This window comes from Vicugna pacos, chromosome 15, assembly GCF_048564905.1.
Source record: "Vicugna pacos chromosome 15, VicPac4, whole genome shotgun sequence".
NCBI classification, from domain to species: Eukaryota; Metazoa; Chordata; class Mammalia; order Artiodactyla; family Camelidae; genus Vicugna; species Vicugna pacos.
Genome location: NC_133001.1, coordinates 54,531,086 through 54,550,827, shown reverse-complemented (window position 1 = coordinate 54,550,827; position 19,742 = coordinate 54,531,086). Strand labels below are relative to the sequence as shown.

At 46.7% G+C, this 19,742-nt stretch overlaps 2 long non-coding RNA genes across 2 annotated transcripts; one reads left to right on the top strand and one right to left on the bottom strand.

Annotated features, from left to right (window-relative positions):
• Position 1: 1 nt before the first annotated feature.
• LOC140685931 (uncharacterized) lies at positions 2-1,284 on the bottom strand. Its single transcript, XR_012059397.1, has 2 exons — positions 1,049-1,284; positions 2-359 (listed from the first exon to the last, which is right to left on the bottom strand). It is a non-coding gene; the product is annotated as an uncharacterized lncRNA (long non-coding RNA).
• Positions 1,285-1,455: 171 nt separating this feature from the next.
• Positions 1,456-3,086, top strand: LOC140685930 (uncharacterized). Its single transcript, XR_012059396.1, has 2 exons — positions 1,456-1,543; positions 2,879-3,086. It is a non-coding gene; the product is annotated as an uncharacterized lncRNA (long non-coding RNA).
• The last annotated feature ends 16,656 nt before the right edge of the window (positions 3,087-19,742 follow it).

The following is a 19,742-nucleotide window of genomic DNA, read 5'->3' as shown; positions in this document are numbered from 1 at the left end:
ACAGGTTGAACATGTTTTTATTTGCAAAGGGAAAATGTGGTCAACATACACAATTTAGACAATGCATAAAGTATACAGTGACACGTCCCCCCTGGCCTTTATCTCTGAGTCCCTGTCTTAAAATCCATCGCTCTCCCCAGTATTTGTGTTTTATTCTGGACAGAATCTGAACATGAGAGCATAGATGAATACATCCCCCCTTTCAGCACGGAGGCGGCACCTGGTACAACTCCGTTCTGTTCTTTGCTTTGTATGTCTCGGCCTTGTGAGTCATCCTGCGTTAGTACGGGGAGAGCAGCCCTGGGCTTTCCGGCTGTAAACTGTTCCATGGGCCCAGCGTGTTGTATTCAACGTTCTCCCTGTGAATGGACATCGAGGTTGTTCCCCTTGTCTTACTGTTAAAACAGTGCTGCAGTTAACATCCCCACACGTAGGAGTGTGTGTGGAGAATGAGGTCCCTGACGTGGGATTGCTGATCAGTATCGCCCAGTTGTCCTCCGTTGGAGGGGACGTCATTCTACGCACCAATTCCCACGCACAAGGATATCATTTACAGCAGGAATGCATTGAGCCTTGGATGACTGGGCGAGGTGGGTTCTCCGGTTGGAGGCAAGGAAAGTGAACAGGCCATTATTGCAATAGTCCAGGAGGGAGATGTGAGGGTCTGATGTAAGACGGTCACAGTGTGGGTGATGGGGAAGTGATGGTTTGGAGAAGTGCATACAGTCAACCCTCCCAGGTGGTAGACGTGTGCGTGGGGAGATGGCGTCTGCTTCTCTCCCTTGGGTAACTGAGGGAGAAAAGTGGCCTTATTAACTGAGATGGGAGATGCGGTCTCCTGGGAAGGGGAGGGAGATTGCTTTGGAGGAGCTGAGAGCATCCAGGTGGAGACATCGGAAGGCAGGTGGACACGTGGGCCTGAGGCTGGGAAGTAGGAGCAGGACGTGCAGGGGGTGAGTCCTGTGTGCTGATGGGGCAGCCTGGACCAGCGTGCCTGATCAGAGGGGAGAGGCCAGCCGGAGGCCTGAGATGCACAGCCCCCACTCACTCGTCTGGAGAGTAGGGCTTCCTTCAGTGTTGCTGCCTGGGTCTCCTCGCCTCGTTCCATCCCGGCCCCGCTGGAGGAGCCCGGGGGTCAGCAGTATTTAAGGGGCAGACTGTGGGGAGGGGCACAGAAATGTTCTAGAGGTCACAGAGATAAACGCCCAAATCTGTGGGTGACAGATCTGGCAGAGAAGAGACTAGAAAGTGTCCTTTAGAGACAACGATTAGGAGGTCACGGGTGTCCTTAGCAGAGCCATTTTAATAAAATGACAGAGGCTGGGATTCTATGAAACAATAATAGAAAGTCAGGGTGTTTACTCATTGGTCGTAACCTAGCAACAGCGTGTTCTCAACAGGGATAAGTGTTCTAGAAAGTGAGACCAAATTACACAAGAACACGGTGTTCTAGAATGTCTGCATGGGTTTGTCAGCCAATTTCCTCCTTAGAGGTACTCAGGAGATTGGTAAAAATTACCCTACCTTTCCTCTAAATTTCCAGGTAGGGGATGACAGGCGTTTATTACACTAATAGAACTTAAGTGCTTTGCCAGGGTGACCTCCATGAATTCAAAGGTGACCTGAAGGGGGACAGGACGAGAGCAGGGTCCCAGCAGGGAAATGAGCTGTGAGTTGCACTTCGCCACCTTGGAAATCAAACATCGCCGAGTGTTCTTAAGAATTCGCTGTGGGATTAGATGCTCTCCTGAGACAACACCAGAATTGCCTTCCTCTCCCTCCCCCTGCAGATCCTCCCACATCAGTTGGCTGATTTGACCCAAAGCTCATTCTCAATGATGCACAGAAAGTAGGGGAGGGGTACTAGACCCCTAACACTTCCGTCCCCTTGTGGGTGCTGCCTCCTGGCACTGCGCATTGCCTCAAGGAGAGCACTTAGCCCACCCCACATGTATTTGTTCCATTAACACCATCTCGCAATAGATGGACAGCGAGCTGGTCTCCGAGGCAGGGCTGGCCTCAGGCACCTGTTCGAGGAGTTCCCATCCCTAGGTGGGTTCTGAGGGGCTGCTGTATGCCAGGCTCAGGAGATGCCAGGATCTGCTCTCTTCCTTTGAGGTCGCAGAGCTGAGTGGAGGAGATAACCCAGTAAACAGATTCCTTGGAGGAAATGCAACAAACTAGAGGGAAGAAGCTAGGATAAGGGGAACCAAACCCAGAGCTGAGCAATCTCCAGAGACTTCCTGGAGGAGGTGATGCCTGAGCTGAGTCATGCAGCCCGAGGAGGAGTCAACCCAGTGGAAGTTGGGGAGAGATGTTCCCGACCATTGAGGCAGCCTCAGCAAAGCACGCAGGTGTGGGCTGGTGTGGCGGGTCACAGGTCCTACAAGGACAGTATTTTGGCAAAGCCGGGACTCCAAGTCTAGGAAGGTAGTGTCCCTGGCATTAGGCCTGGCACAGGGGGGACCTAACTATGGCTATGGAATGAAGAACAACATGACAGGGACAAGGTCTTTGTATAGGCAAGAGGGAGGGGGCATTTCCTGGGCAAATCAGGGTGAATTTGCAATGTCGTCATCCTGTCGCTGGCCATCCCCTTGTCCCTTGTGATTACAGAAGGCCGCCTCTGACAGGGGCGTGGGATGAGAGCTTTGAAGGAGGGGGAGGCAGCTCTGCCCTGCGGGCTGGGAGAACTTTACGAAGGTGTAGCTGCTGTTCCTGCAGATCCTCGCAGATGGAGGGGCCGTGACAGGCCGCCTGCTGGTTCTCTTGGGTATTATATGAAATAATATAAAATGGCCTTGCGTGGGGTCAAGCTCAGGTCTTTTCTCTCTAGTTCATTTGCTTTTATTGCTTTGCTTTCGGTTGGTCCCGAGAGATGTGGAAGGGACTGGCTCTTGTGCTGACCGCAGGCACCTGGTCATCGGGACCCTTGCTGACTGCATCCCAGGAGCCCTGTGTGTGAGACATCTTCCCCAGGAGAAGCCACCTGCTGACGTGCTGGCTCGGTTTTACCATTCTGCACATGGTCATTTTTTTTTTTATTGTGAAGTTGGAAATAAATCATTATTTTGAACTCTTGTAAATGCAGGAAAGTGCAAAGGATAATAACTCTCACGTTCCAAAGGAACAGATACTAACGTTTCATATTTCTTCAGACCTTGTCGTTTGCTTGCTTTATTGAGATAAAACAACTCCAGGGAAAATTTGAAATCCCTTCGGTTTTCCTTCCCAGCCCTGTCCCTTCATCTCTCCTGAGAGGCGACGACTGTCATGTACTGGGACGCCTCCCTGCCGTGGCTTCATAATTTATACCGCGTGCTTCCCTACGCAACACACAGTATCACAGAAGGTGTGTAGAAATGTTACCTGTGGTATCACTGACGATGTTTCGAACTTGCTTTTCCGCTCAGCCTTCTGTATTTTTGAGATCTGTAAATGCAGATATGCCGGTAGGACGAGCTGGTTTATTTTAGCTGGGACAGTAAACATGTTAACTGATCGAGTTTCTCTATTTCTGCTCTTAGGAATCATTGCCCTGATCTTGTAACTGAATATGCACCTGTTAACTTTCCCTCAGGCATTATCTTCCTATTTTACTTGTATTTTTCATTGTCTTGACTTAAAAAAAATAGATTGTTTTCAGAGCAGTTTTAGATTCAAAGCAAAATTGAGAGGAAGGTACAGAGGTTTCCCATAAACCCCGTGCCCCCTCACATGCACTGCCTCCCCCGTTATCCACAGCCCACAGCAGAGGGTTCATGTGTTACGAATGATGGACGTCCATCCACACACATTATCACCCAGAATCCACAGTTTACTCTTGCTGTTGTGGATTCTGTGCATTTTAACAAACGTATGATGACACATGTTTAACATTAGAGCATCAGACAGCTTAGCCTTCACTATCCTAAAATCCTTCTGTGTTCCTCCCGTTGACCCCCCTCCTCCCTAACCCCTGACACCCACTTAATGTCTCCATAGTTTTGCTTTTTCCAGGATGTTATATATGTAGTTGGAATCATACACCATGCAGCCTTTTCAGATTGGCTTCTTTCACTTAGTAATATGCATTTAAGTTTCTGCCATGTCCATTCATGGCTTGATAGCTTATTTCTTTTTAGTGCTGAATAATATTCCACTGCCTGGATGTACTCCACCTACTGAAGGATATTGGTTGCTTTCAACTTTTGGCAATTATGAAGAAAGCTGCTATAAACATCCATGTGCAGGTTTTTGTGTGGACATATTTCCAGCTCATTTGGGTAAATACCAAGGATCGTGATTGCTGGATTACATGATAGAAATATATTTAGTTTGTAAGAAACTGCCAAACTGTTATCCAACGCCCTGATTTTTAAATGTATCCACTTTTCATCTCGTTCATATTGTGGAAAGTTATCTCAGATCCTTTTATGGAATGAGGCAAGGAAGAAACACAAGCAAGCACAAAAACACCTAGCTTCTATCCAGGCCTGGCAGGTGGGGGCTCAGGCCAGACCTCTGAGAGACGGGAACTGAAAGAGAAGGCAGGGTCTCATTATGAGGTGAGCATGCCTCAAAGACTGATGCCAGAAACTGGATCCAAACAGCAGACTCCCAGAGGGTGTCTGCCTGTGCCCTGAGGATACAGAGAAAGGATGCTCTGAGCTGCCCACTGTAGACAAGGGTGTTCATCCATCCACCCTCAGCTGCTCTGGGCCCTGAATCCCAGCCTCCACTGACACTGTCAGCAGGACCCAGGTGGCAGCTTGCTGCTGGCCAGGAGGGTGCCTGGGTCTGGCCCCACTTTGGGTATCATTGCTAGAACTCGAAGGTTCCAGGGAGCACTGGCTGACTCCCTTAGTTGACCGAAATTCTTCTCCCAGGGACAGCCATAGCCCTTTGGTCCCTGCTTCTTTCCAACTCCTCCTTGCCAGCCCCCTCAGCCAGCCACATGGCTCCCGGGCAGTGGCCCTGAAGCACCAGATGGTTCCGGACCACCCCAATGTCCTCTCTCCTGCCAGACTGCTCTTACAAGACTCCATTATTTCTCCAGTCCCATCTCTGCTCAGCCCAAATCCTGGTTCTCAAATGACTGACCTAGGACGCGGTGGTGTCCTGTCCCCAGCCACCTATCGCGACATCTTTTCGCATTGTTTGCTGCCACCCTAACTGTTCATTAGTCACCAGGGGGCGCTCTCATTAGCAGGGAAGGTGATGAATTGAAATTATGGCAGAATACAAATGTTCAGCCTGTTTTAATAGGAAACCAAAAAATAAAATCTTTTCTTTGCTGTGATAGAAGGAAGGGAGGTCATCATGCCCTGCTTTATAACATAGTCAGGAAATTAAGGTCTCCCGGTTCTGGAAGAAAGAGGAACCAATATTTCAGTTGCTCTGGGCTTAATGGGCCACTGAGGTCCGCTGTGAAAAAGCAACATTGGGGGGGGGGGTGGTGTGGTCTAGGCTGGTGTAGAGAAGTAAAGGAGGTCGAGAGAGGCCTGGGGTGAGAGGAGGTGGCCAGAGGGCTGGGAGGTAGACTCTGGAAGCCAGGATGCTGATCTCAGGAAATCAACCAACAGTGGAGAGGCGATGAGTGGGCCCAGTGAAGCCCCAGGGGAGGGGCCCTTGTGGCCTGCCAGGTGCCTCTGGCTGTGTGACGACCGTCCCACCACACCTGGGCCTTCCTGGCAGCCCTTCCTACTGGGGCCAGAAGGTCTTCAGGCCTAGATGTGTGTTTGAAATCGTAATATTAATTAAAATATCGGGGGTTACTGTCAGCCAGCTATCATTTTAAGCGCATTATAGGTGTTACCCATTTAATCCTCAAAATCCGTCAATGAGACAGGTGTGGAGAGAGGGCCAGCGTGCTGTTGGTTTCTTCCTTACAGAGCGACACCTCCAGACTCGGGGCTTGTGGCTCAGGACGCCAGGAAATGGTGTTCCTTTTGCACATTGATGACTATTTCCAAGTAGAGTCTTTCTCAGTAGCGGGAGACAATTGACGTGTTCTGCAAACAGGGAGCATTTTTGACCCTGCTGCGACGTTTTCCTCCCACTGTTATTTGCCTCTTTTGGGGGCTCAAGGGGAACTAAGACATAACCATGGCAACTCACAGGCAATTAACTCCAACCCCACTTGCTGATCTGGGTGAGAACTGCCCTGCCGGAAGCTCCTTTGGAACTTTCTCAGGAGAGCCTGGGCGAGGCAGAAGTCTCTGCGTGGTGGCTGTGCCTGGGGCCCTGGGCCCGGCAGCGGGGGCTGTGGGAGAAAACACCTGCTCCAGTCCGGAGCCCCGGGCATGGATCCCGGCCCCGCTGCCCAGCCTGTGTGATCTTGGGAAAGTCACTTCTCACGGGCCCCTTCGAGCTCCCACGTGGTGGTGGGAGGATAATTTATGGCTGCCCTGGATTCTCATGAGAATAATGAATTAAAGTTAGTGAAACATATTTTGTAAATAATGTGTAAATGTCAGGAGCTATTACCCTGACTTTTCAGTCCCACTGGGGAGTATCTTTGTGAGTGGTGGAGTAAGGGAAGTTGGATGATGGGTCCTTCGATTTTAAAAACTTTCTATTAGGGTAATTTTCAAATACAGATGACAGTAGATAGAATAGAATGGTTTTCTATGTACCCATCACCAATGTCAACAATTAACAACATTTGGCCAGTCTTGTTTCCTCTATCCCCTTTAAAAAAATTAGCTTTAGTAAGGTATAATTGACATATAAATAATGTACCTGTATGTACCTTTTGATGAATTTAGACACTCATGTAACCATCACCAAAATCAGACATTTAACAGTTTCATCACTTCCCAAAGTTCCTTTGTGCCCCTTCCTGGTCAACTGACCCATAGTCCCCTGTGGTCCAAGGGCTCGGGGCAGACCCATCAGGGACACTGTAGCTTCCTAGGGACCCTCGGATTACAGGCAGAATAGGGTCTTGTCTCAATGGGGATAGGTGGATGGATGCTTTAAAAAAATCGCAGTAAAATATACATAACATAAAATTTACCGTTATAACCATTTTTACATGTACAGGTGAGGGTCTGTCCTCACCTGGTTTGCCTCATGCCTTCATTCCAGCAAAGATCATGTTAATGTCTTGCTTATTTCATAGACACCAGGAGCAGGTGCCTGGCCTGATGGTCCAGCAATGACCGTTTCAAGGATGGCAGAATGGCGGCCAAAGCAGAACTTACAAGTGCCCTAACCTACCCTCCCATTGCCTTCTCTGGTGGTCCTGCAGCACCCCAGCACGAGCCCCACTCCAACCAGTAGGAACAGAAAAGTCTACCCCTCTGCTAGGCCAGGACCACACCTATTGCCTACACTAATTTGACTTGTGCTATTTTTCTGTCTTCATTAACTTCCCTTTTTGAAGAGTCTCCAGCCCAGGTAATTGCTGGATTGTTCTGACAGCAATTTCCAGAAAGACTCATCAGCTTTTCAGTGGAAAACATTAGGAGCCAGTTTGTGCCCTAAGAGTCTCTGAATTCTTTGTCTCAGAATCCTCACCTTGCTGTTTGCACCGACTCTGGACTGCTGAGTCACGGCCCTTACCCGGTCCTAACTGAGCTTTCCTCCTTTAAAAAGAGCCGCCTTAAATCAGCTTCCAGTTCTCAGTGGGTTTTGACAATGTCTCCTCCCCACCGAGAAATTGCCAGACCTTTGGGAAGTGATGTTCCCCTTCGCCCAGGTGGGCAAAAGACTTGGCTTCTTCCTCTGGACAGGCTGTGTGGGTGACGTCTGGGAGCCAGCTCTGACACCAAGAATCACTTCAGCCATCCTTCAATTTTCTAAATCTTTTCTATCTCATTGTTCTTGTTGTTTGCTCCTCTGATCTGTGTTTCTCTTGCTCTGTAATTTCTCCAGGCTGATTTTAGGGGAGGAAGCACCAGGCAGTGTTTCCAATCTCGACTTGACTCTCCTCCCAGCTGCATCAAATCAGTTGCCTCCAAGGGAGGTCACGCTGTTACCTCATAGATTGTTCGGGACAGCATGCCATTGTCTGATGCTGTAAACTGCCAGTTTCTGGGCTTGTTTAATCAAAACCCCCACTTCCAATTCATATTTTCCCATGATTGACCCTGAAATCCAACTCCTCCTATTGGCATTTCAGTTTCAATCAGGAGGGAAATTTGTTCATCATGTGCCTGAAACACAATGGTGATCGAATAATGGAGTAATAATGCCAGCTTAATTATTCCTGCTCTTTGTGACTATTTTAAAAAATATAGTCTGTAGGCAGTGAGTAATTATATACGGGTAGATGTTTTGGTGGTTTAAAATTTTTTTATTTTTTAATTCTAGGTATCTGGTTAGTGTAATGGGCATTTTTATTCATATGCAATAAAAAAACCATGTATTTACAAAAATTAAATATGGTATTGCAGTCATGGCTGTTTCAGCTTATAATTACTGATGACAATAACATTAGTGATTCCACTCCTGCTAAGGCTTCATTTGCAGTTGACTTGCCCCTGATGCTGGGGAAAAGACAGTGAGTGAAAAGATCACACTTGGGATTTGAAGCCAGACTGACTCAAGTTCAGGTCCTGGCTGTGTCACCCACCAGGTGTGAAATCGATCAAGACTGTGACCTTCCTGATCCTTGGTCTCCTCAGATGTAAAGAAAATATTTGTATCCAGTAGGGTTTTCAGCAGGAACTCTGCTGTTACCGTTTTATTGTTGCTGCTTTGGGAGACAGGATGATTCACTAGGGAGTGGAGACAGATATTGGAACCTCCATTTATATTTATTTTCCATCCTGTTCTAACATTCTATTTTCAGTTTACTGGTTAGAGTGTACATAATGTGGTAGTTTAATCTTATTCGCTACTTAGACATTTATAAAAGCTAAATGCATGTTTATTGAGGATGCATATGCTAAATATTTTATTGCTGGATGGCTCATTAAAAGAATTTGGGAAATCACTGCTCTGGACTGTCTGATCCCTGTAGTCATTCTAGTTGAGTTACAAATTAATTCTTGGAAATCCTTTCTTATCATCCCAATCAGCCTCTCAAGATCCTGAGTGTTAGCAGTTGGGAGATAAGCAGCTGGAGTTTCCAACTCTGAGAAGCTGAGAACTGGCCTCTCTAGTGTCTCAACTCCCCTGCCACAAATGTGGGGCCCTGATGGCCAGCCTGGCTGCCTCAGTGATGTTTCTGACATCATTTCAGAATGTATTCTCTGCTTCTCGTTCCAAAATAATCGAGATCTAACTTAGCCACTTCTTGATTGATCCTTTATTATAAAGAGCAGGACATTTCATGGTTGAAAATGCATTCTAGTCTTTCTCTTCCTTTTAAACCTTGACCCCTCAGCCTTAGCTTCCGAATCTTTCCAGCGATAGAATAATAATTGTCTTGCCTTCCTCATAGGGTTGTTGTAAAGAATAAACGAGAGATCATATCCTGTCATACTGACTGTGCCGGCCACCAGAGACAGGAAGACATTGAAAGCAACAGACTTTTCCCAGATTACTTTGAAAGGAATGACAATTTATACTAAGAGATTTCTTCTTCCCTTTCTCCTCCTCCTTTCCTTTCTCCTCTTCCTCCTTCCTGGATTGTGGAAAGTCTTATTATATTTAGAACTCACCAGCTCTGCTCTGTTTGGATGATCCCCCAGTTTCGTTGGCCATATCCAAAGCCTCAGAGTCAGGGCCAGTTCCAGCGCCTTCTTCTGTCCAGCGGGCCCGGTAAGGGCATGGCCTTGGCCACATGAGCATCAGCCTCTTCTCAGCTAATCTGATCTGATTATTGTTGGCCTTGATGTCCATGGAGAACTCTGCAGTGCTGCTGGTCTCCATCTTGGTGGCCGACTGTGTGGCCAGGGAAACCTGATGCTGGCATTTGGGTGAAGTCGATCATTCGAGGCGCATTCTTCTGAGGATACCCACGTTGCCTTCAGAGTTGCAGTGTCCTGGGCTTGTTGAAATGTGGGTAACATGGAACAAGTCTCCTCCATTTGTTTTTTCATCTTTGTTTTTTTTTTTTTGTTTGTGGTTTAGGACACCTTTTCTGTACTGCTTTCTTGGCTTTGCTTTGACTTCCTTTTTGGGAGGCCTCGGGGTTTCTTTCTTTCTTTCTTTCTTTTTTTTTTTTTTTTGCTTTCAGCACTATTTGTAGAAGGGCAGTATCGCCAACTTTTTATAGCAATGATGGAATCCAGAAGATAGCGTACTTTCAATGTGCCCTCTGTATCTGTAATATATAACTGGAAAAGATAACTGAAAATCTAGTTTTATATGCAGAAACATTATTTTACAAGGATGAGGGTAAAATAAAGACAAACAAAATGGAGAGTTTATCACATATACAATTTCACTAAAGTAAATTCTAAAAGCAGAGGATTCATCCTAGATGGAAGATCTGAAATGTAAAGAGATGGGAGGGCAAAGAAGTTAGTAAACACGGATAAATCCAAGCAACCTTCAGGGGGAGGGTATAGCTCAGTGGTAGAGAGGACCAGGCATGAGGTCCTGGGTTCAATCCCCAGTACCTCCATTAAAATAAACAAGTAAATAAATAAAACCCTAATTACCTCCCCCTCCCAAAAATTCCAAACAACCTTTGATTCTGTCAAAACAACAGCAGCAATAATAATTACTAATTTGTGAGGTTAAAAAAGGAGGTAGAACAAATATATTAGAAAATGCAGCATATAAATTATAAGGTTCTACTGTTTGGAAGGAAGATGAAATTATTATCTTCAGCTTTTATTAAGTATGCACAGTAAAAGCTTTAGCTTGCCTACGGAAAGAAGAGTAAATGGAATAAATGGATAAGAAGAAAATTTAGATGGCATAGAAAAACAAAACTAGCTATCTGCTATTTATAAGACATGTCTAAAACGTAAGATCTGGAATTTCCTTCATAATATGTAAATAAGTGGATAGAAGGTAGGAGAGCGGTGGCAGTGTGGACAGAGCAAGAGTGGGCATTGATTGTTGCTGGGACCGGGGAGAGTTACCTGGGATTTATTATACTATTTCATCTACTTTATGCCTGTGTGGACTCCTCCATCTAAAAAGTAAAAATAAATATAAAACAAAACAGGCAAGCTGTAAGTATACAGACTTGTTAAAAGTAAAAGTATATGGAAAATATTAGGCAAATACTCATCAAAAACAGGTGTAGCTATAATCTAATTGCAGGTAACCGAGGTTAGGGTTAAAGAATTACTAGAGATGGAAGATTACTGCATAATAATAAAAGACTCAGTTCATCAGAAAGATATTATAATTCTAAACTTGTATTTGCCTAGTAATATAGCCTTAAAATATGTAAAGCAAAAGTTGGTTTAAGACAAAAACTGCAAGCAGAGATTGGCAAATCTACCATCAGATTGGAAGATTTAACTATTAACTCTCTCATTAATTGATAGGGAAAGCAGATAAAAATTCAGTTTGAATGTAGAAAATTTGAAAAATACATTTAATAAGCTTGATATATATATATATATACACACATACACACACACACACACACACACACACACATACACACAGACACACACACACACATTCCCTCAGGAATTTATATTTGAAAAAAAGCAGTGGGAGAAAAATGAGTCTATATCATTCCATTTAAGTGAAGTTCAAAAATATGCAAAAGTAAATACATTTTCAGTAATACAAATATGGCAAAACTCTGAAGCACAGCAAGGAAATGTAAATAGACTATTTGCAATGGAGGTACACCAGTGTGGGGGCGGGATGTGATGGGGAGGGCACAGGTGGCTGCGAAGGTTTCAGCTGCATTCTGGTTCTTAAGCTGGGTTGTGGGCATGTGGGCACTTGGAGCACTGGAAGTCTTTACACCCTACACATTGGTTATAAATATGCTTCTGTATCTAGTTATATCTGCTAATGTCATCTATATCTACTTGATAAAAATTATGGTTCAAATACTTTGAGTTTACAAGAGAGCATAATTGTTGCCTCTTCTTGGGCAGCCTTGCCTGCTGCTTTCTGAGCCTGTCACGGCTAGCCAGGGTCCACTCTATATCATTCTGGCTCCTGCACACAGTGTTTGGTGTGGTCTGGACTTCTGGAGTGAGGATGGGATGATGCCAAGGACCACGAGGCAGAAAATGGGCACTTTCCACAGAGACCTCAGAAGCAGGGAGTTGCCTGTGTCTTTCTAGTGCCTGCCTGGCCCATTCTGTCTAAAAGTAGTCTAGCCAAGCCAGTGCTAGGTTCTGCTCGGCCCTGGCAGATGCCTCCTCTGATAAATAAATCACCAGATGCCAAGCTTTGTGGGGAGGAGATGAGAATGGAATACAGAACGTGAATGCGCCATCATTCTGGCTTACCTATGGTTGCCAAGGTTACCAGAGCCTCATGTTCCTTGGTAACCACTCCTCCCAAAATAGCCACCATTGGTGCCAGTCAGCCAACTGCATCCTGTATCACAATCATCTAAAAAATATAAAAGTGTAAAACACTGTTTTGAGGAGAAGGCAAGGCGGCCCTTAATGTGAAATAAGGTTTTACTGAGCACACACAACCATTCCTCACCTGATCTTCGCCGTAGCTGGGTGAAGGGTTATAATCCCCATTGTTCAGATGACAAAACAGGCTTGGAGAGGTTAAGTGACTTGCCCAATGCCAGGTGACTCTCAAGTATCAGAACTGAATGAAAAAATTCAGATTTTCTGAGGCCATTGATGAGAACTCATACTACATACACCCAGACACTGCCTGTCACTGCTAAGTTTGCGTTACACTGCAGGAGAGGACGTGCCGGATCAAGTCAGCTGCGAAGGTCTGAGTGTGCTGGGCTGAGGTTCCACCTTTGTAGCTGATGCTGCCACTGCCCCCTTCTTCCTTGTTGGTAGAACCCCAGTTTTGCTCAGGTTGGGGGGCACCTGTGCTTCCTGGGGTCCCCCAGGCACTTAAGGTTTGGTTGGAATGTGACGGTAAGTCTATTCCACTTGCTAGTGACGTTTAAATGTGGAATGTGACCCAGTCTCGGCCAGTGGAGGTGGGATAAGTCTGCTGGAGGAGTAGTTCTGGAAAAGATGTTTCTCTCTAAGAAAAGAAATTACCACGAAGAAACGCCTCTCTTCTGTGCCCGGCCTCCCTTTGCATGTGATAGAACCCATTGGGTGGCCACGAAGTGGGTATGTTGCTGGTGATGGCTGAGTGGAAGGGTGGGAAGCCCTTGGTCCAGCTCTGAGTGACTCCTCTCCTCGAAGCCAGGCCCCCTCCACCCAGTAGCATCTTGGGTCCCCTTCGACTATGCCTACAGCCTCCTGCTTTGCAGCTGAGCTCTATTCAGGTGTGTCCTTCTAGTTCTACTGGGCTGTGAGCTCCCTGGTCCTGGACATTTCTCAACCTCCCCCACCCCAAGTCCAGTGTATACTTGGTAGAGGTAGTGGGGAAGTCATTGGGAGCAGGGTTGGTTCTCTCTCTTTTTTAAGATTTTTATTTATTTATTTTTCATTGAAGTATAGTCAGTTTACATGTCAATTTCTGGCATACAGCATAATGTTTCAGTCATACATGAACATACATATATTCATTTTCATATTCTTTTCATTATAGGTTACTACAAGATATTGGGCATAGTTCCCTGTGCTACACAGGAGAAACTTGTTGTTTATCTAAGGGCTGGTTCTCTTGACTCAGCGATCTCTAGTGGGAGGTGTCTGTACCCCTTTTGCAGGGGACTCCTTGGTGACTCTCTGAAGAAGGGCCACAGCTTGGAGTACAAGTGTTGTCCCCCTCAACACCTTCAGAGGGGAGGCTTATTTTGGAAACGCTTTCAGTTGGAAATCCTTCACAGTACAGACAATGACCACAGTGACAGTTTGGAGGGAGTGTAATTAACATGGAGAAAACCATCACTCTTAAAAAGGACTGTCACTTTATTCACGTTTATTAGGTGCCTGATTGTTAAATGTCTGGTTTGTGCTAAGCTTTGGGCCCAAAGGGAATGTCACACAAAAATAGTTAGGATGTGGCTCCCACCCAGGCAGGGCCACAGCCCAGCAGGGAGCAGGCATACTCACAGAGGGCTCTGCCTGCTAACAGAGGGCCATGGGGAATTTGCTGGGGATCCAGAGCTGTGCTGTCTGGGCGACTTGGCTGGGGAGGGGCTGTAGAGGGCAGAGGGATGCTGACCAGTTGTTTCAGTTGGAAGGGGATGAGACTAGGGGAGGCAGAAGGCAGGGTGGGCTGGAGGAGCACCTATTTGGAAGTTTATGTCAGGAGTAGTGGGAAGGGTAGAGTGAGTGTGGATCCTCAGGTCCCTGAATGCCCAGTGAAAGGCTGGGGACTTGATTTGGCCTGGGAAGACTTTGAAGGGGTTCAGATGGGAGCGTGAGACATTACTGTTGAGACTGTGGTCGGGACAGGTGATGCAGGAAGGAGGCCCATCAGGAGGCATCGGGTGTCCGGGCTGCCAGGGGATGCGGAGCTGGAACGGCTGGATCCCAGTCCTGGTTTGGCCCCTTAGTTGACGTCACCTTGGTCAAGTCATTTCTCCTCCCTGGGTTCTTGTTTTTTTCAGTGCAAACAACATGAAGAGACACAATGATCCTCAGCATGGGGTCTGGGTCTCTCTGCATGAAATGGAGAAGAAATCTAAAAGGGTCATGGTCACGGACCATAGGACGGATGTGGGGGCAGGAGGGAGGACTCCCCGACGACTTCCTGGCTCTGGGCCTTTATTTTCCAGGAAGATGGAGCCCCATTTCCCTCTTGGGGGGAAGAAAGCAGGAGAGAATGGATGGGAGTGACAGGGTGGGCTCCACCTCTAAGGAAGGAGAGGGGCTGGCGTGGGAGGAGCAGAGACAGTAGGACAATCCTTTTATGACCTGCTGCAGCCAAAGGGCTCCCCGTCATGGCGTTGCACGAGGGTTTAGAGCTCAGAAATGCACGTGTCTACAGCTGCTTGTTTTTCTAGCCCTTCTTTATTTTTTTCTTAATTCCAAAGCATGTATCAGAGTTAACGAAGCAATTCTATTATTAAACCACTTAGAAATTTAGAAGACAATGTACTTGGGTTTGAATGGAATAATTAGATGTCGGGGTGGGGGGCATTTGTAAGAGAATTACATCTAAATCTCATGTATTACCCCTGGTACCACATCCATGAAAAATATAGGATCACTCAAGTTGCTCAGAAATGAGTTAGTTCATGCATTTTGGTAGAAAGCAAACACATTTCTATTGCGAGAGGAATGCTTTATGAAACACTTCAGAATGTAGATCTGAAGACTCCATTTCTGGTTTAACATCTACTGAGAAAGCTAAAATCATCGTTTACTTTTGAAGAAGTGTGTGATATTGCTGAAAGCCATGAGGATTTGCTCTGGCAGAACCAATACCTGCTAGGATGCTGGGGTGCCTTTCTAGTCTGTGCTATGAATCATCAAATGCATTTTAAGCTGTATTTTTGTTGATGGAGAAATGGAGGTTTTTGGATGTGGTGGGATGTGGAAGGGACTGGGGTGGGGGACTCTCCGCCAGGCAGAGTCTGGTGAGAGCCTGAGGGGGTCTTGTGGTGTGAGCTTGGGCTTCCAGTCCTGTTTCCTGCTGGCAGACACACAACAAGCCACCTTAACCTTGGCATTAACCCACATTTGGGTTGCTCAGTGATTTACAAGGCTCATTTCCAGGCGTAACATCACTGGTTTTAGATCCACTCCTCCTCCCCCACATCCCTGCCCCCGGAAACAGGTGCAGATCGTTTCCTCCCAAGGGCACACATCGCTCACATGCTCAGAGTCGGGTGAATTTGAGTTGTGCCCTGCTCCAAATTTGTCCAGACTCTGTGCCAAGTTAGGCCTACGTGTGTGTGAGTATAAATGAGGGTGTGGGCGCAGGACTGGGAGGCAGCTTGGAAGGGTGGCAGGAGAACTGGATTTAGAGCCAAGAAGATCTGAGTTCAAACCTGGCTTGGTCACTCACTAGATTCTTGACCTTGGGCAAGTTAATTAGCATCTCTGAACCTTATTTTCCTTTTCTGTAAAATGGAGCTGGTCGCAATACCTTCTAAAGGGTGTTATGAGGCCTTAAACAAGACACAGGATGTGGACGTGCTTTGTAAATGATGAAGCAGTAACTTGGAATTCGGAGGCAAACCTGGCGTGTCCTCAGGAGGGTGTGACTGTTGGAGGACCCTGAACTCATGTCATGTGCTGATGGTGACAGATCGCCGGCTCAGCCCTGGGACAAGACCCTCCCAGGAGCTGCTTTGCTCAGCACAGGTTAGTGGCAATGGGCCAGACTGTAGTGAACCTCCAGGGGGCTTTGACAGATTCATTTCTGAGTCTCAGCCCCTTGCCCAGTGCCTGGCCCATGGCCTCCATCACCCACTGCCAGACAGAATGGACTGGAAGGGGGATCGTAGGAGCCTCAGGTAAACAGAGAGAAGAGAATGCACTTCTCCTCTTTTTCTACCTTCTCCTTCCTCCCTCCCACCCTCCTCCTCCTGATTTTTGTGTTATTTCTCTCTCTGACTGACACAGTGCTCAAATCGCTCTAATTATTTAGTTGTCATTTTGCATTTAATTGTTTGCCCGTGAACTGATTCACTTATTTAACGCAATTGATTCAGATACACTTCCTCGCATTGTGCTTTGACCTGGAAGCTGTGGTTTTCACGTGGGAAGACCAGAGGGCATTCAAGGACTGTGACTCAGCAAGTCTGGGGACCTCCCCACCCCAGAACGCCAGTTTTCCTCTCTGGGAAATTGAGGAGATGCCAGTCTCCTTCCTTGATGCTCTGAACACTGTGTGTTAACTGGGAAGGTGTGGGGATTCTTGGCAGAATAGACGTTTTCCAGACAGAGCAACTGGTTGCCCCCTAGGGAGGGGGTGATGAGGGCCAGGCATTTATAAGACAGGATCTTCAGATTGGGGAGAATTGCTAATTTAAGAAATTCTGGGAGCTCTGGAAGTACTTGTGCCCCCATAAATTCTTCATGAGGAAGTTAAACCAGCAGGTCCTGGTCCTATGGCAGTTCCCAGCTCTTCTATAAACTCTAGGATGTCCTTGGGAGATATTAAAGCTATTTTTCCCCCTAAAATATTGAACAACAGGGAAGGGAACCCTGAGGAGCTTCTTCCATTTGGCTCTGAGCTATTTGGTGTTAGGAAAACCTTGACTTAGTCTGCTCAGGCTCCTATAACAAAATACCCTAACCTGGGTGGCTTAAACAACAGAAATTATTGTGTCATAGTACTGGAGGCTGGAAATCTGAGATCAGGGTGCCAGCATGGTCAGTTTCTGTTGAGGACCCTTTTCCTGATTTGTGGATGGACATGTTCTCACTGGGTCTTCATGCGATGGAGAGAGGGTGCTGGCGTCTCTTCCTTTTCTTATAAGGGCACCAGTCCTATACGGTCAGGACCCACCCTTATGACCTCATTTAACCTTAATCACCTCCTTAAATGCCCCATCTCCAATTTAGTTGCGTGGGCTTTGACACATGGATTTTGATGGGGGACACAGTTCAGTCCACAGCAAAGGTCAAATATTGAGTCCGTGTAAGTGGGAGGAGCTGGGGCTTTGGAGTCAGAATGAGCTGGGTTCAAACCTGGCTCTGCTGCCTGTAGCGGAGGGGCTTGGGAAAGTTAACCCTTCCAAGAGTGTTTCCTCTTCTATGAAATGGGGGAACGAGGCTCATAGCCCCCAGGGCTTGTGTAAGGATTAAGCAAGGGGTCGACTTTGCATGCTAAAGAGGTGGGGCTATCTTTAAGGCCTGCCTCTGCCCCTCCATCCTGGAAGTCTGTGAACTTGGGGCTAGAATATAGTGTCTAGGAGGGGCCCCTGGGCTGGGTTCCATCCCAGGGAGGATGGTAATACCTAACTGTCAAGGTTAAGAGGCTCTAAGATACCATGTGGGGAAATACCTAATTCAGTTCTTGGCAGGTAGCAAATATCCAATAAATGTTCGTGCACCGTGGCTCCAGATGAGGCCTGAGTTGGGGGGATAACAGTCAAAAAGATTCATTGAACACCTACTGTGTGCTAGGTACTGGCCATATATCACTGCAATAGACAGGCATAACCCCTGCTGTTCTGGAGCTTAGAGTCTTTAGGGAGAAGGAAGACATGAACCAGATTATTACAAAGGCTCGTGTCTGTGGTCTTGGGTCCAGGCCCACATGGCTGGGGCCTCTGCCACTCCTGCTGCTGCACAGACGGCATCCTCTAGGGGGTTATCTTCTGGCCCCTCAGGCTCATCCCTTCCGGTAGAGGGGCCCTGGGTGGGAGAGTGGCAGATCTCTGCCCTAAGTCCCTGGCATCTCCTCAAATGCCAGCTCAGCTTGCTGCTATGAGCTCGCTCTAGACCATCTCCTGTTTGGGGCAGCCACTCTGGGTCTCTGTGAGTCACAGAGCCACCCCTTAACCCCCGATCCATCTATAACAAACATGTTCCTGGAAACCAAGGCGCCTCAGTTGCTGGCACTATCTACGCGCCACAATTGCAAGTTTCTGTCCTCTTGGTGGTGTTGAGAGTTTCATGGTCTGCAAAACAGGTGGGATGGGTTAGGTGGTCTGAGGCAGACTGACTGGGTTTAAACATAAACCAGATTTGGCAGAAACTGGAAGCGGGGACCTAAGCCTGTCACCTTGACTACCTGCATAAGTAGACCTTTATCTTGGCAGAGGGATTAATGGAGTAGAAATGTGAACTGTTGCCTGGAGAGTTTATAGAAGGCCTCCCTGAATTGTTCTAACGCTCTCTCCTCCTTACCCAGAATTGAAGGGCAGCACAAATGGATTTCTTCTTTGAAAGAAGTAGATAGCCCTGGGACTGGCGAGCTCACTGCCTGAGTGAACTCCTTATTCCTTTGCTGTTCGGTTGGTCTGTCCCTGTGACCCCCTGCATTTAGATGCTGGGGCAGAGGCTACTAACTGCCCGTCTCCCTTCGGGCGATAAGAGCCCCTGAGTTTTATCCAGGCGTGCGATCAACCACCCCAGACCACATTTCTCACCTGCCTTGCAACTGTGTCCACGTGATCAACTTTTGGCCAGTAGGTGTGAGAGGAAGTGGTGCATGTCATTTCCAAATTATTATTATTATTTAAACCAGATTATTATTTTTAGATTAATAGTTTGTCTCATCTAGAAGATTTACTTACTTTTTAAAGCATATAAATTGCTTGCCCTGCTCGCTCCTTCCACTTTTCCTGGGCTGGGATGTAGAGGTGGTTCTAAGGAGCCAGTGTTCACTGTGTGGACACTGATGACAGCCTAGGGGATGGCAAAGCACATGACAGAAGAAATCTGGGTCCCTAAGTGACCTCGTTGAGCTGAGACACCTGCCAGCCCTGGTCCACTGCCTGCATTCAGACTGTTATGTGAAAGAGAAACACATTTCTATTTTAAGTCACTATATTTGGGGGCCTCTGACATAGAAATTTAGACTAAATCCTGAGTAATGTATATGTTACCAGAGTTAAGGTGTGGTTAGGTGTCTAGTTACCTGTTACGTGGTTCTATGCAGGATGCTGTTCAGAATTATTTCTTGCTACCCCTAACGTGACATAGGTTGCTAAGACTTCCTAAGATATTATAGTGGACAAATTCTACCCATCTCGCTTATAATTTTAGATTCCTTTTAATTTTAAGACCAAGTATATGCCAAGTAGCACTTTTGGAAGATATAATTCTAGACAACTTGGGTGCTTACTTATATCAGGCAGTGAACATTATATAATCTGGTGAATTTCCCATATGCCAGGTCAATTTAATGCTTGCTATGCTAAAACTATATTACCATCG